Genomic DNA, 14,719 nt, shown 5'->3' on the forward strand with positions numbered 1-14,719 from the left:
GAACGAATTTACTAGTAAACTGACAGATAAGTCCCAGGATACTGAAAAAAAGGCTGAGACCTCAGTGGTGATGAGTAGCCATTTTAAATGAACTACCTTTCAGGTGAATGGAACAGTTTCTTGTGTTTACAAATGGTTTTATGTGCTTTGGAAGGCCAGGGCAAGAGGGCCACTTGAGGCTAGAATTTCAAGACTAGCTGGGGCAACAGAGCAAGCCCCTGTCTCTACAAAGAATTTAAAAATTAGCCAGGCAGGTGGTATGTGCCTGTAGTCCCAGCTACTTGGGAGGCTGAGGTGGGAGGTTTGCTTGAGTCCAAGGTTGCAGTGAGCTATGATTGTACCACTATTCTCCATTCTGGGTGACAGAACGAAATCCCCATCTTTTAAAGAAATAGTTTTATTATTTTAAGTTAGAAAATTAAAATTTCATTCATTTTTTAGTTGTACCACTGGTCTGTTTCCATAAAGTCTGCCATTAGGAAAGATTATCCAAAATGGCCATCTGCACCTTGGAGATGGAAGTTGACTGTCATCTTCAACTGCATTCTGCTGTGAGGAAGCCAAGTAAATTACTGCAAACTCACATTTTCATAATGAAATTCCTAGAAATAATAGCAAACTCCAGATGGAATTTGTCATCTTTCTGCCAGTGTATTTGGAGAGTGTAAACTGGACCAACCTGCTAAGATTATTTAGTCATGATGGTTTTAATATTTTCAGGGGCTGAGTCCTTTTGGAAGGGAAACAGATGTTGAGTTATAGCTATGAGTTTTTCAGTAGCTGCTGCTGAAATAATTACCCATCAGGAACACCACAGTCACTAGTGATCTTCGTTCAAGTCAGTCTGGCAAAAATAAAGGTGACAGGAAAGCTGTCTCACTTTTGTTTGCTTGCGTAATTCTTACATTTCAAAATTGGGACATCGATCATGTGGGAATTCCCAGGTGCACAGTTGCTGCATTTATTATGTTTCAAATTCTTACCAGTTGCCCAAACATTGCATCTCTATCCACAATAATTGGGAGCAACCCATTAACTGTGCTCAACTTGTGAAAGTAACAATAGGGACAGGGAGAGAATGCAAAACAAAAAAAAAATCAGTTTTGGATATTCTGTGCTATTTGAAGGAAAACTCTGGATAGGTACACATAGTAAAAAACTGAGATTTTTTTGAAAATACTTTAATACTGCATAATAGGAAACATGCAGATTATTAACAATGTGAACAATTACTGTGAAAATGTAAAATATCTTAGTTATTCTTAACATTATTGTTTAAGTAAAATGTGTCTTCCAAAAGACAAAAACCAGTTATGAAGATTAGGAAGTCCAAAGAGAAAATCTGGGTCTGGGGGGAGGGGAAGAAGAGAGAAATACCCTTTAAGCTGGGAGAAACAAAGCCTGCAGGGAGAGATCATTTTGGGATCGTATTCACAATAACTGAGGAAGGCATTTCCTCTTCCATGTTGTTATGAATTTAAAATAAATATGATCACAATGATTGAACAATCTACATCAAATCTATCATGGCATAGTCCTAGAATTTTAGTTAATGAAGTACTTGAACTACACTGAGCTCCTTTTATCTCTTAAACCCCATATTCTACCCAATAGCCAATCTTGTCACCCATATTTTCATAATTTAGCCAGGATCAACCACTTCTCATCACCTCCTCTCCTGCCTGGTACACCATGCTCTAGCCTGGATATCCCTGCCCCTTGACTGGCCTGCTGGCTTCAGCTCTCCAGCAGAATGTTCTCAGCACAAGCATCAACATAATCCTTAAAAGCACAAGTTTGATCACTTAACTCCCTGGTGCAAATACTTCCCACAGCCTCTCAGGATACTCAGAGTAAATATGGAAGCCCTTACAATGACCATGCCCTAGTTATCTGGAGCCCTGTTGCCCCCACCACGTTTAAGTCCTGTTGCTCAGCACCCCAGCGCTGCAGGGACTTTAACCTTGCGCGCTATTTCCATGGAAAACATTTCAAGTGCCCTTTCTTCTGCCCGGGACTCTCTCCTCCCAGTGATCACCATGCCTTAGCACCTGCTCAGTGAAACCCCTCACAATACTTTATGTAGAACGGGACCTTTGATACTTACTATCCCCATTTTTCTTTTCATCACCTTCTAACATGCTACAGAATTATATACTTACTTATTTTGTTTATCTGTCTCACCCAACTACAAATGGAAGAATTTTTGTCTGTTTGGCTCACCGCTGAATTCCCTAATGCCTAAACAGGACTAGGCACATTGTAGAAACTCAAATATCAGGTGAATGAATGAACAAAATCTCCTGCATACTTAAAATTTAATTTTTATTCATATCACTTAGATGAACTCTTGGAAGTAAATTTTGGTTCTGGTTCACCACCAATTAACAGAAGTTAACACAAAATAATCAATTAAAATTGCTTTGAAACTATCACTTATTTTGGCTATCTCTATAGTCTACCTTACTAATCAGTTGAGAATGAAAAAGAAACCGGAGATTTGTCTCTGTCATTTTCAAATGATTTTTTTTTGTTTTTTGTTTGTTTGTTTGTTTGTTTTTTACTAAGGGACACTTTCCCCAGCTGTCAGAGCTTCACTGGACCTGTAGTTCATACACTCCTGCCTCTGTTGCCCAGCGCTTTTCCAAGTCATTTAAAAAATGTATAAGAAATGAAGTCAGTGTGTTTGCTTTTTGCATCATGATAAAAAGAATCCTTAAGGATTTTTTTTTTAATGAAGCACACTCATGTGTGCTCTCTCAGTATCCATGCAAAAGGGTTTGTGCTTTGACTTCATCATACCCACTCTTGATGAGGAGTAAGCCAGAGCAAGGAATATTATGGCAGGCAGTATTTCCCTCTCTAATGTACTAGTATCCAGTAACCACAAACAAGAATCCTGGTTAATGACCACATAACTGAGAAGCACGTTACCGTACTGTATGTGCTTATAAACCTGAGACAGCGAATGAACTTCATGTAAATTTTTCAATACAAACACAAACTAAAAATAGAGAAGTTATTGTACAAAAAGCCAAAGCACTCAAAGAATAATTATCTCCCTATGTGAACGTTTGCATATTTATATAACTGCACAATTTAAGAGATAGATGGATGGATGGATTAATAGATTACTCTGACTTCTGAAGACACTTCTAAGTACATTTTTAAGTTTTCTACATAATGAATGTAAGGAATAGTGTTAAGAGTGTATCATATACCAAAAATAGGCTTATTATTTGAATATATTTTCAAAGTTGGCCAGAAGCAATATAATATAATTACAGTACACTTGAAATGAAATGGTAAAGTGGGAGCATTTAAATTGTCAAGTCTATTATGTTGGACTTGTGTGATTAATCTTTGAGAGGAATGGCAAACAGATTTTTAATGAGTTTTAAATGTAATTCTAAGATTGATGGATGATTCACATTTGAAATGAAGACTGAGGAGTCTGCAGATACGGGACAGGAGGGCATCTGTTCCAAGTCCACACGGGGCAGAGGAAGCTTCTGACAGGCCATTTTGTTGTTCTTTTTCTTGTTTCATTTCTTAGTGGTGGTTTATTTTCTGCAGACAAGTGTTAAGAAACACATAGATGAGAATCATAGCTGCTCATTTCTTAGTTGACATTTGTAATTATTTAAAACAGCAACAATAACAGCACATAGCATAAAAATAAGTTACTTTCCAGGACCCCAACTAATGGAATTTATTTCCCTTTTTTTTTTTTTGCTTTAGATTTCTGGTTGATGCTTTCTCCTCATCATAGCCTATTTCTGTATTCTGCTGTTACTCTGGAGAAAAAAAATAATAGCATCTTTCTTTTCTAGAGGTACCCATAATATCCTAAGACTAAAGCCTGGGGCCACAAATGTCATCAGACTTCTCTGTGCGGCCACAATAGCAAAGGCAGGGAGGCTGAAGAGATCGAGACCAGGGCTCAAGTTGAGGTGGGATGTGATATGTCGGGCACGTACCAGTGCATTACAGTAGGCCAAATTCACTGTGAAGGCCAGAAAGCCAGGCCATGCCTAAAGGAGAGAGGCCAGCTTCCCCAAGTCCGATGCCCACGAGGGCATTGAAAGCAAAGAATAAAGAGCCTAGACTGTAAAATTGGATCCATGACCTTCCTGATCCTCAGTCTTTGCTTTTAGCCAGGAATTATGCCCTCTGCTTGGTATGCTGGGGCAGAACCCACAGAAGTGTGTTTAGACATCACTGGATTATAGTGAGTAGGGGGACGTTCATTTCTGAGCACTGAGACCAAATCTCAGTCATCCTCTATGGAGACCCTGAAGCCACATGATCTGGTCACCTCCTGGGATGTCATTCGCCTCCTACCCTTGTTTCCTTACTCAATGGTATTTTGTCAGTTCAGACCCTAAGACTCAAAATAACTTGGGTATCAAGTACCAATTAAAATATAATAGTGAAAGAGCAACATGAATGCTGCTTTATTGTGTAGATTTTTTAAGCCTTACCCAGAATGTATACATAGATGCTACACAGTTTCTCTGAGAATCAATGTCTCAATCCTTATTTCTTTCTAATCTTAAAACTTATTGAATCGTAGTTTCCCTGAATGTGACTGCAAACATTGGAAATTTCCTTAAATGTCACTCTTTTGTTGCTTTACTTACAAGTATTGGCTGAATAATACCTAAAATCCATTCCAGCTTTGAAAGCCCACGAGTTTATGATTCTTCCTCATTGGAGCTACAACATTCTCAAGATGTATTAGGTCAGCCACATTGAGGGGTCAGAGGTGACCCATCCACAGCAAGCTTCACCTGGGTTCTCTGGCCTGAGACCAACCTGAGCAAAGTCTACCATAGAGTTCATGAAACTCTACTGGTTTGAGACATGTAGGGGTTCAGTCAGGGTGGTGGGAAAAATTGTAAAATAGATCCAGACTTTCTTGGAAGGCTAGAAGGATTTTGCAAAAGCCTTGGGAAAGAATGAGCCAAAGTTGGCGGTTCTTACCCAGGGGCAATTAGGCAGGAGTAGATACAAAGGAATGTGGGGGAGTTTATCTAAAGAGCTTGTTTACTCATGTGCTCCTAAGACTGACCTTTGAACATCCACAAGCACATGACCACTCTCTACTCAGGAGGTCTACAGTGTTATTATCTACAAATGGTGTTTGCTTTAAGCCTCAGAACCTAGCCTTTAATCATTATCCACAAGTGTGTTGACTGAAAGCCTCTGTCATTAAATCTATACTGAATAAATGCCAGCTAGTCAAGGCCATGGCTGCTAACTCTTTACCAGACCCTTCTCAGCGTCTGTGAGTGGCGCAACCACCTACCCCACACTTTTATCGGATATTTATGTCTGAGTGTATTTGTTTATTCATCACTAAGTCAAGGTCTGCCAGACAGTCCCAGCAGAGACATGCCTAGTTCTAATAGCAAGAATTATTTCACAAGCAATCCCTCACTTTGCATCGTGGTGCAAATACTCCCACCTTGCCTAATTTTCATTCCCTGGGTTTGCAGTTGCATTCACTCTCAGCTTCTTGTGAAAGAACTGGGTTTGGATTGAGTTGCCACTGTGTTCTTTCTGCATTCTTTTTTTTTTTTTTTTTTTGAAGAAAGAGAGAAAGAAAGAAAAAGAATTAAAAAAAAAGAAAAAGAAAAAAAAAAGAATAAAGGAAAGGAAGAAAGAGGAAGAGGAAAAGGGGGAGAGAGAACAGGGGTGTTGCTTTATTGCCCGGGCTAGAATGCAGTCTAAAAATGGGTATGCCTCTAAGTGTGTTTAATAATAGAGACATAAAAAAAAATGAGGGAAGAAAATAATTAACAAGCAGCCAACCAATATTTCATTTAAACCTGTAAATACGTGTGTTGTAGTACTGATAACAGTGTATATTTTGTGTATTTAAAGTGGAGAGGTCTTTGAATGTTAATTAAGTCTACTTGTTCCGGATCTGAGTTCAAGTCCTGAATATCGATGTTAACTTTCTGTCTCATTGATCTATCTAATATTGATGTTGAAGTCTCCCACTATTGTTGTGTGGGAGTCCAAGTCTCTTTATAAGTCTTATATATATGGGTATTTCTGTATTGGGTGCATATATACTTAGGATCTTTAGCTCTTCTTGTTCCTTTTATCTTTATGTAATATCCTTCTTTGCTTCTTTTGATCTTTGTTGCTTTGAAGTCTATTTTATCAGCAAAAATTGCAACTCCTGCTTTCTATTTATTTATTTTTGCTCTCCATTTGGTTGGTAAATTTTTCTCGATCCCTTTGTTTTGAGTCTTTGTGTATCCTTGCATGTGAGATGGATCTGGATGTAGCATACCAATGGGTCTTGGCTTTTTTTGCCTATCTGTGTCTTTGGATTGGGGGATTTAGTTGATTTAAATTTAGAATTAATAATAATATATGTTAGTTTGATACTGTCATTTAATGTTAGCTGGCTGTTTTGCCCGTTAGTTGATGCAGTTTCTTGATTATATTGATGCTCCTTACTTTTTTGGTATTTTTTAGAAAGGCTGATACTGGTTGTTCCTTTCTATTTGTAATGGTTCTTTCAGAAGCTCTTGTAAAGCAGGCCTGGTGGTGATGAAATCTCTGAGTGCTTGCTCGTTCACAAAAGATTTTATTTTTCCTTCGCTTATGAAGCTCAGTTTGGCTGGATGTAAAATTCTGGGTTGAAAGTTCTTTTCTTTAAGGATGTTGAATATTGTCCCCCAGTCTCTTCTGTCTTGTAGGGTTTCTGCGGAGAGATCTGCCGTGAGTCTGATGGGCTTCCCTTTATGGGTAACCTGACCTTTCTCTCTGGCTGCCCTCAGTATTTTCTCCTTCATTTCAACCCTGGTGAATCTGGCGATTATGTGCCTTGAGGTTGGTCTTCTTGAGGAATATCTTTGTGGCATTCTCTGTATTACCTGGAGTTGAATATTGTTCTGCCTTGCTAGGTTGGGAAAGTTTTCCTGAATAATATCCTGAAGCGTATTTTCCAGCTTGGATTGATTCTCTTCATCACATTCAGGTACACCTATCAAACGTAGATTAGGTCTTTTCACATAGTCCCATATTTCTTGGAGACTTTGCTCATTCTTTTTTATCCTTTTTTCTCTAATCTTGTCTTTTTGTTTTATTTCATGAAGTTGGTCTTCGACCTGTGATATCTTTTCTTCTGCTTGATCAATTCGGCTGTTAAAACTTGTGCATAGTTCGCGAAGTTCTCGTGTTATATTTTTCAGCTCCATTAATTCACTTATATTCCTCTCTAAATTGTGTGTTATTGTTAACATTTCATCAAACCTTTTTTCAAAGTCTTTCTGCATTCTGTATGCATTTCCAGTTCCACACACACATGAGATGGGACAGTGCTTCCCTTATCTATGTGTGCATGTCCCTTCAGTGCACATTTATTTGGGGGATTTGTTCCATAGACTTTTAGGGGCTCAAGATTCAGAATTAAACAAAACCAGCACAGCCCTTGCTTTCATGAGGGTTACACTTATTGAGGGGAGAAAGAAAATAAAGAACCAGAGAGAGCAATGCAGCAGAACCAGGGAGGAAAGTGAAGGGAGGAGTGCAACTTTATATTCAGTAGTCAGCTAAGGTAAAGTAATATTTGAGCAGAGCACTATAGGAAGAAGAAAAGGAGCAAGGTGTATCTGAGGCAAAGTAGTAGGGTGGCAAGTGCAGAGGCCCTGGGGTACTGAAAGGAGATCAGCCTGACTAGAATAGCCTCTGCAAGGGCCAGATCCAGCAACAAGCCCAGAAATGCACAGGGGCCCCCAGTGGGGGTAGAGCATCACTCAGCAGGGACAGCGGAGTAGAAAACAGTAGAAGGTGCATGTTTTTGGTTCTCATATCTAAATACACTTCTCAGTATTAACATATGAGTGACATCTAGTGTCTTAACATTTAGGTTATTCAGATATAAATCAAATTCAGAAATTGGCTGGGCAATTACAATGGATGCCAGATATTAGATGCTAATTCCAAGCTTTGTTCCCTGCATTTCTTCCATTGGCTCTCTCCCATAAGTCATCCATTTTCTCTTTTTTCTTCGATAATTTTCTCCTGAGATAGTTTGAATTCTATCACTTGTCCCATAATCTTGGTGAGATGTAAGATTTTTGTGGGGTTGTGGGCACATAATGTCGTGGTCTCACCTATGTTGGAGGTTCCCTCTGAGTGTATTTGTGGAATGGATTGTTTGGGCAGCAGTTATTGAAGACTAAATCTGTTACCAAAGGGGTTTAAGAGCCCTTTTTCCATTGCACTTGGGTGATCTTGTCAACATGATGGACAAATATTATGTGTGAGAATGGTTCACCTTCATCAAAATTCTAAGTGTGAATTTTGCAACAGAAGAATAGTCATTTAATCAGATTACTTGAGGCATTAACTATCAGATACTATCAGTACATTGACCACAGTTTGTAAGATTGAGAAGAATGCAGGTTCTGAATTCGTTTGTAGGTACTTGGAACATGACAGTGACCTAAATATACTTGTGAAATCATAAAATATTAAACAGAAATATAATCTTGACTACACATAGTCTGCCAAATGTACCCATAACTCCTTCCATGTAGAAATATACAAAGGTTTTATTGTTATTTGTTTTAAAGTTTTAAATGAAGTATATTTTAAAATGTCTTTCTGCATGTTTTTAGAATTCATGATATATAGGGAAGAGATGGTTTCCTTGCCTGGTAGACAAATAAAGGAACTATCTGGAAACATTTTATATTCTTAGAACAGACGTATTTAGCAGCATGAAAAGTCAGGCAACTTTAAGTCTGTCACCTTGCATAGTGCTTTTGTTCTTGGCTTTAAAAAGGGGCAGAAAAAGCGATTATTTTTATCTTTAATATATTGTATTCAATAAGACAAAACAGTACCTTTCCATTGAATTCTCCCAAGCAGAATCTCTTATGGTGGGGTTTTAATATGAAGGCTCTGCTAATTTTTCTACATAAAGTGGCAAATTTCAGATGGCCGCATTGTTTACAGAGGCACGATCTAAATGAAAATCTAGAACTCTTGTCTTCATATTCTAAAGACAGAATGATTTTCATCATCAACAGCATTGTTGTAGTAAATCCTTTAAACTCTTTAACTCTGTAAACTATAATAGAACAACAATAAGAAGAACAGAAACTTGTAATAGCCACTTAATTGGTATCAAGCACTCTGCTAAGCACTTTCTGTGTATTGTCTCATTTAATTTTCACCTTATTTATTTATTCCTTTTAAGAAGTCTTTGAGGTCCAGGCATGGTGGCTCACTCCTGTAATCCCAACACTTTGGGAGGCTGAGGTGGGAAGATTGCTTGAATCCAGAAGTTCAAGATCAGGCTAAGGAATATAGCAAAACAACTCTACAGAAAAAAAGAAAAAAGAAAAAAAAAAGCCAGATGTGGTGGCTTCCCAGCTATTCTGGAGACTGAGGTGGGAGGATCTATTGCTTGAGCCCAGGGGTTCCAAACTGCAGTGAGCTGTGATTGTACCACTGCACTCCAGCTGGGGCAACAGGAAAACCTGGCCTAAAAAAAAAAAAAAAAAAAAAAAAAAAACTTTGAGTTAGACCTGAACCATAACCTCTGCTAAAGTTGTACCTTATGAATCTCCAAGAGGGAATTAGAACAAGTAGGGTGCAACTATGAAGGTCTTGCAGAACTTCTGTTCCCCAGGCCTCATTCAGAAAAATAAGGAACTGGAGATGCAGGATTTGCACCCTTCCTGGTTTACATCTCTGCCTTCCCAACTGCATCTGCTCTGACACTAAGGTTTCCATTAAGGACATGCCATATTCTCAGGGGTCCACCTGAAAGTTGCATAGCCATGAGGCTTATGTGGAAATGGACTTCGGCCAACTCATTCCTGCTTCATTTTCCAGGATTGCAGTGTTCCTAGTTTTCTCATGGCAGACTTACTCTGAATCAGCCGGCTGGCGTGGACTTCACTCCCGTCTTGCATATGTAAACTACCCAATCCCTACCTCAGCTGCTTATGGAACAACTGTCATGGGGGTTACCCAGCATGTTCCCCTGGGACTGTCTTCCTCTTACATTTCCACGGCATATTAGTTCTTAGCTTTTAAGTAAGCAAGTCTCAGGGCTTTTCCTGAGTAGACCCATTGGTGAGGACTAGAGAGAATGAAGAGATCAGGAGTTGAATGACTTAGTAAGATGCTGGTTCTTAGGCAGTAGCTAAATGCCAGAGACGTTTTGGCTCTTTGCACATACGAACTCATTTAATTTTAATAACACCTTTAGATCTATACTGTTATCACGTCATGGAAACATGCTCAGCTAGAAAGTAGCAGAGCTGGAACTGAGCTGAGGTCCAAAGGTCATACTTCAGAGCCCATGCAAGTAACACTGCAGTGTCTTTTGCCTCATCAGCTGTCATGGGTGTTGAGTTTCTAAGGGAGTTAGGAATTGAAGGGGTTGCATTCAGAGGAGAGCCAATGGACTGCAGTTGACAGCTGTCTTGGAATGAGTTGGAAGCAGGCAAGGAACTGACGGACCATGTGGTGGGGTCTTGACGTCGCCCATGATGATGGCAGAAATCTGCTCTGCTGGACCGCACACAACAGTGTTCTATGCATGGATAGAGAAGTGGCCAAAATGCCTGCCTTTTGAGAATAATCCAGCACAACCCTGAGGAGCTACTGATAATTTATCTCAATTTCTGCCAGTGAAGAATCAAGGCGTATAAAGATTTCTTAAGAAGATGAAGTGGAAAAAATGCCAACGATAGTGTCAGGAGTCCTGACTCTGCCACTCACCAGCTCTGTGACGTTGGACAAATGAGGTCACCTCTTATTATCTTAAAAATAGGTAATACTACAGAGGATGTCCTGGGTTAATGTGATGACTTAAGTCAGTTGTCACGGAAATTTAATGTTTAATTAATATTGTTTATCCTGCTGCTGATATATATAGCAATTCTACTTCTAGAAAATTCCAAGTTTTGCGATAACCTTGGCTCAAGTGACCCTTCTGCCTCAGCCTTCTAAGTAGCTGGGACTACGGGCATGTACGATCATGCCTGGCAGCTAAAAAAAAAAAATGGTATAGAGACAGGATCTCTCTATGTTGCCCAGGCTGGTCTTAAACTCCTAGATTCAAGCAAGCTTCCCACCTCAGCCACCCGAAGTGCCAGGATTACAGACATGAGCCACCTCACCTCACTCTCAAAGATTTGTTATAAAAAAGAAATACATAAGGTGAAAACTAAATGAGACAATACAAAGAAAGTGCTTGGCAGAGTGCCTGAACCAACTAAGTGGCTATTATCAGTTTTAAATTTTATTATTGTTGGTATTTTACAGTTTACAAAGTGAACAAATTTAGATAATTTAGTGCAGTTTTGCTGCTGCTGATAAAAATCACTGTCTTCAGAATATGAAGACCAGAGTTCTAGATTTTCATTTAAATCTTACTTCTAAAAACTATATGACAGTCTTAAATTTGCCACTTTATGTAGAAAAATAAGTAATGCCTTCATATTAAAACTCCACCACAGTAGATTCTACTTGACAGCATTCAATGGAATAATACGGTATATTGAAAGATAAAGATAATTGTTTTGCCTCTATTTAAAGCCAAGAACAAAAGCACCAAATAAGATGTTAGTCCCCAGAACTTCACCCTGGATATACTTTTGGAAAATATAATTTATAATAAAATTTTTGAATAACAGAACATGTTTGTGGCAACCTTCCCAGGTACTGGGGTTGAAATGTATATGTGTATAACTAAGGACACGAGAAGAGTCCCCTCAGTTCACATGTCACCTAGTTCTCTGCTGGGTCACAGCACCTGTGTCTGGACAGAGATGTAAAACTAGAAATCTACACCTAGCTTCATGTTGCTTTAAATGAAATATCAGGTAAAACTAGAGGGTATTTTTAAAATGATTCTCTATTCTCCATTATGCCCTCTTTTGCACAATAAAAAAGGCATCAAACAGGCAAAAAAAAAAAGTTTATACATGGGTAAAACCAACATTTTATCTCCTTGATGCAGGGAGGAAAACCAAACACAATCCTTCTTCCTTTGGGGCACATCAAGAAGTAGTGGAACCATAACAAACTATTGCCTAGGTGATTAAATTAGATTATAAATGAGTGTTGGTGATTCGTAGATATTTGCCCAAGTGAGGAAAGATGGAAATATAATGTGCAGTCTTGTGCATGCCCCACAGTGCAAATGCTAAGTTGTAGAAATGGGTAAAAGTTATGGTGCCTTTAATTTTGTTAATTTAAGAGTACTCCTTCTCATGGCATATGAAAAGCTTCATTTTTCCAACATAAATAAATAAATAAGTGCATTTCCATCAACACTGGGGAAGATTTATGCTGACAGAATCTAACTGCGTAGGTAATGCTGTTAGCTGCGTAGGTAATGCTCAAAGGCGCCTGAGCAAGCATTCTTGGTTTGGATGGAAAACAAAATGCTAAACTCTTATTATATATGATCACTTTAATCCTAAGTATGGAAAAAGAATCTTCTTTGATAAGTATGAGTTACTATTATCTAAAGTAAAAAGTCATCTTTTTTCATGTACTAATTATCTTTCCTGTTAGAAAGGTCTGATCACTTCTTGAACAGCAAAATGATTGATTTTAAGCCAACACCTCAACAACTAAATAGCAGAAGGGAGGAAGGAGGTGGAACTGACTCCCAGAGAATTTTCTAAGCTGTCTCTGAAAAGAGACATAAAAATCATCTCTTGCCATTTAATCTGAAAATTCTGGTCATCATTGGAAAGGAGGACACGCGAGCACTATTTCAGGCACGGTGCTTCACACAAATACACATGGTTTGAACAATTCTTTCCACCCCTAGTGGAAAGATCATGATCATAGTGTCTGTACCATGCAATTAAGCGAATTAGAAAAACATTAAATTGGGGCCCAGAGAATAGTATTCTCATTATACCTGGCAAAATAAATAGGGTTCTTTGCACTATGCATCACCTTGGAAACACAAATGGAAAATCATACTGATTTTCTCTTACTACTCTCCGTCTGAACAAAGTAGTTTTCGGTAACTACTTTATTTCCATTTTTCAGTCCTCTGCTTGGCGTTTTTTACTCCCAGGCTTTGAATGATTTAAAGGATCTAGTGCCATGCATTCTTCCTAAGAGAACCCAAAGAAACAACCAAAAACCTGGAAGTTCCCGTCTGTTCTGTCCAGCCTTAGATCTTGAATAAGTTAAGTACTTGCAGTTTCAATGTTACTTGCCAAAAAAAAAGGAGTTAAATTATTTGCCAGCATTCCATTTTCTAATACTCAGAAATTTTCTCCTATTATTTAAAAAGAATCCAAATGATTTATCTTCTGGAAGGAAAAAATACAGGCGCAGTGGCTCACACCTGTAATCGTAGCACTTTGGGAGGCTGAGGTGGGCAGGCTGCCTGAGCTCAGGAATTCGAGACCAGCCTGGGCAACATAGTGAAGCCCTGTCTCTACTAAAATACAAAAAATTACCCGGGTGTGGTGGTGTGCACCTGTAGTCCTAGCTACTTGGGAGGCTACGGCACAAGAGAGAATTGCTTGAAACAGGTAGGCAGAGGTTGTAGTGAGCAGTGATAGCGCCACTGCACTGCAGCCTTGGCAACAGAGTAAGACTCTGTCTTTAAAAAAAAAAAAGGAAAGAAAAAAACTTTCTGTTATTAATATTCTATTACATTATGTCTTATGAGTGCATAGCACAGACAAATCAAAAAATTCCTCTAAAAATATTAATTTTCTATCAATAAAATGGTTTTTGAACATATAAAAATATTATGCTAATTAATTCAATTTTTTATTATGTTTTTATAGGTAGAGTCCTAATGTCATCTAAGACGTGTAACAGAAAATATAGGAAAACTTATGTGGAGAGGAACAAAGTAAATAGTTTGCTGCTGAGAACAGTTAACTCTGCCTGTTGGTCTTTTTAATTTTATTTATTTATTTTTTTTGTGACGGAGTCTTGCTCTGTCACCAGACTGGAGTGCAATGGCACAATCTCAGGTCACTGCAACCTCCACCTCCCAGGTTCAAGCAATTCTCCTGTCTCAGCCTCCTGAGTAGCTGGGACTACAGGCACTTGCCACCATGCCCAGCTAATTTTTCTATTTTTAGTAGAGACAGGATTTCACCATGTTGGCCTGGATGGTCTCCATCTCTTGACCTCCTGATCTGCCCACCTCGGCCTCCCCAAGTGCTGGGATTACAGGCGTAAGCCACTGTGCCCGGCCCTGTTGGTCTTTTTAAATATATGAAAGCCTGTAAAGTGTAATGTTGACAAAATAAATTTGCATTTATATAACACTACAAAAGTGAATGAGTTTCAATTTTCCATAAAACAATTTCCATTAAAAAGTTATGCTATCACGTAATCAATGACTTTCAAGTAGTATAAATCCCAGAGAAATGAATAGAAATTTTCAAAAAGAAGAGTATAAGTATACATGCACACATACAAAAAAAAAGAGATTCATGTCATATCTTTATCTGATACAAAACAAAATGCCTAAATTACACAAACGCAGTTTTGAATTTGTTTTTAATAAGAGTTTTCTTTTTGGAGAATATATCATGACTGATAATACTGGATTATATGTTCTTTGAATATGCCAAAACCGAAATGGAGCCTTTGAGATGGAGATCTCTTCTTATTTGTCGTAAATGATTCTGAGCTTTCTGATAGTCTCATATTCTTAGTCCCTGATATTTAGGCTTAAACC

The 14,719-nt window shown here is 38.4% G+C and overlaps 1 protein-coding gene across 13 annotated transcripts in view; it reads left to right on the forward strand.

Moving 5' to 3' along the window:
- Nucleotides 1-14,719, forward strand: part of CTNND2 (catenin delta 2) — a 944,995-nt gene that overhangs the window by 439,713 nt on the left and 490,563 nt on the right. The window lies entirely within an intron of this gene.

Source organism: Sapajus apella, unplaced genomic scaffold (assembly GCF_009761245.1).
Source record: "Sapajus apella isolate SASKATOON/1434 unplaced genomic scaffold, GSC_monkey_1.0 scaffold11, whole genome shotgun sequence".
NCBI lineage: Eukaryota > Metazoa > Chordata > Mammalia > Primates > Cebidae > Sapajus > Sapajus apella.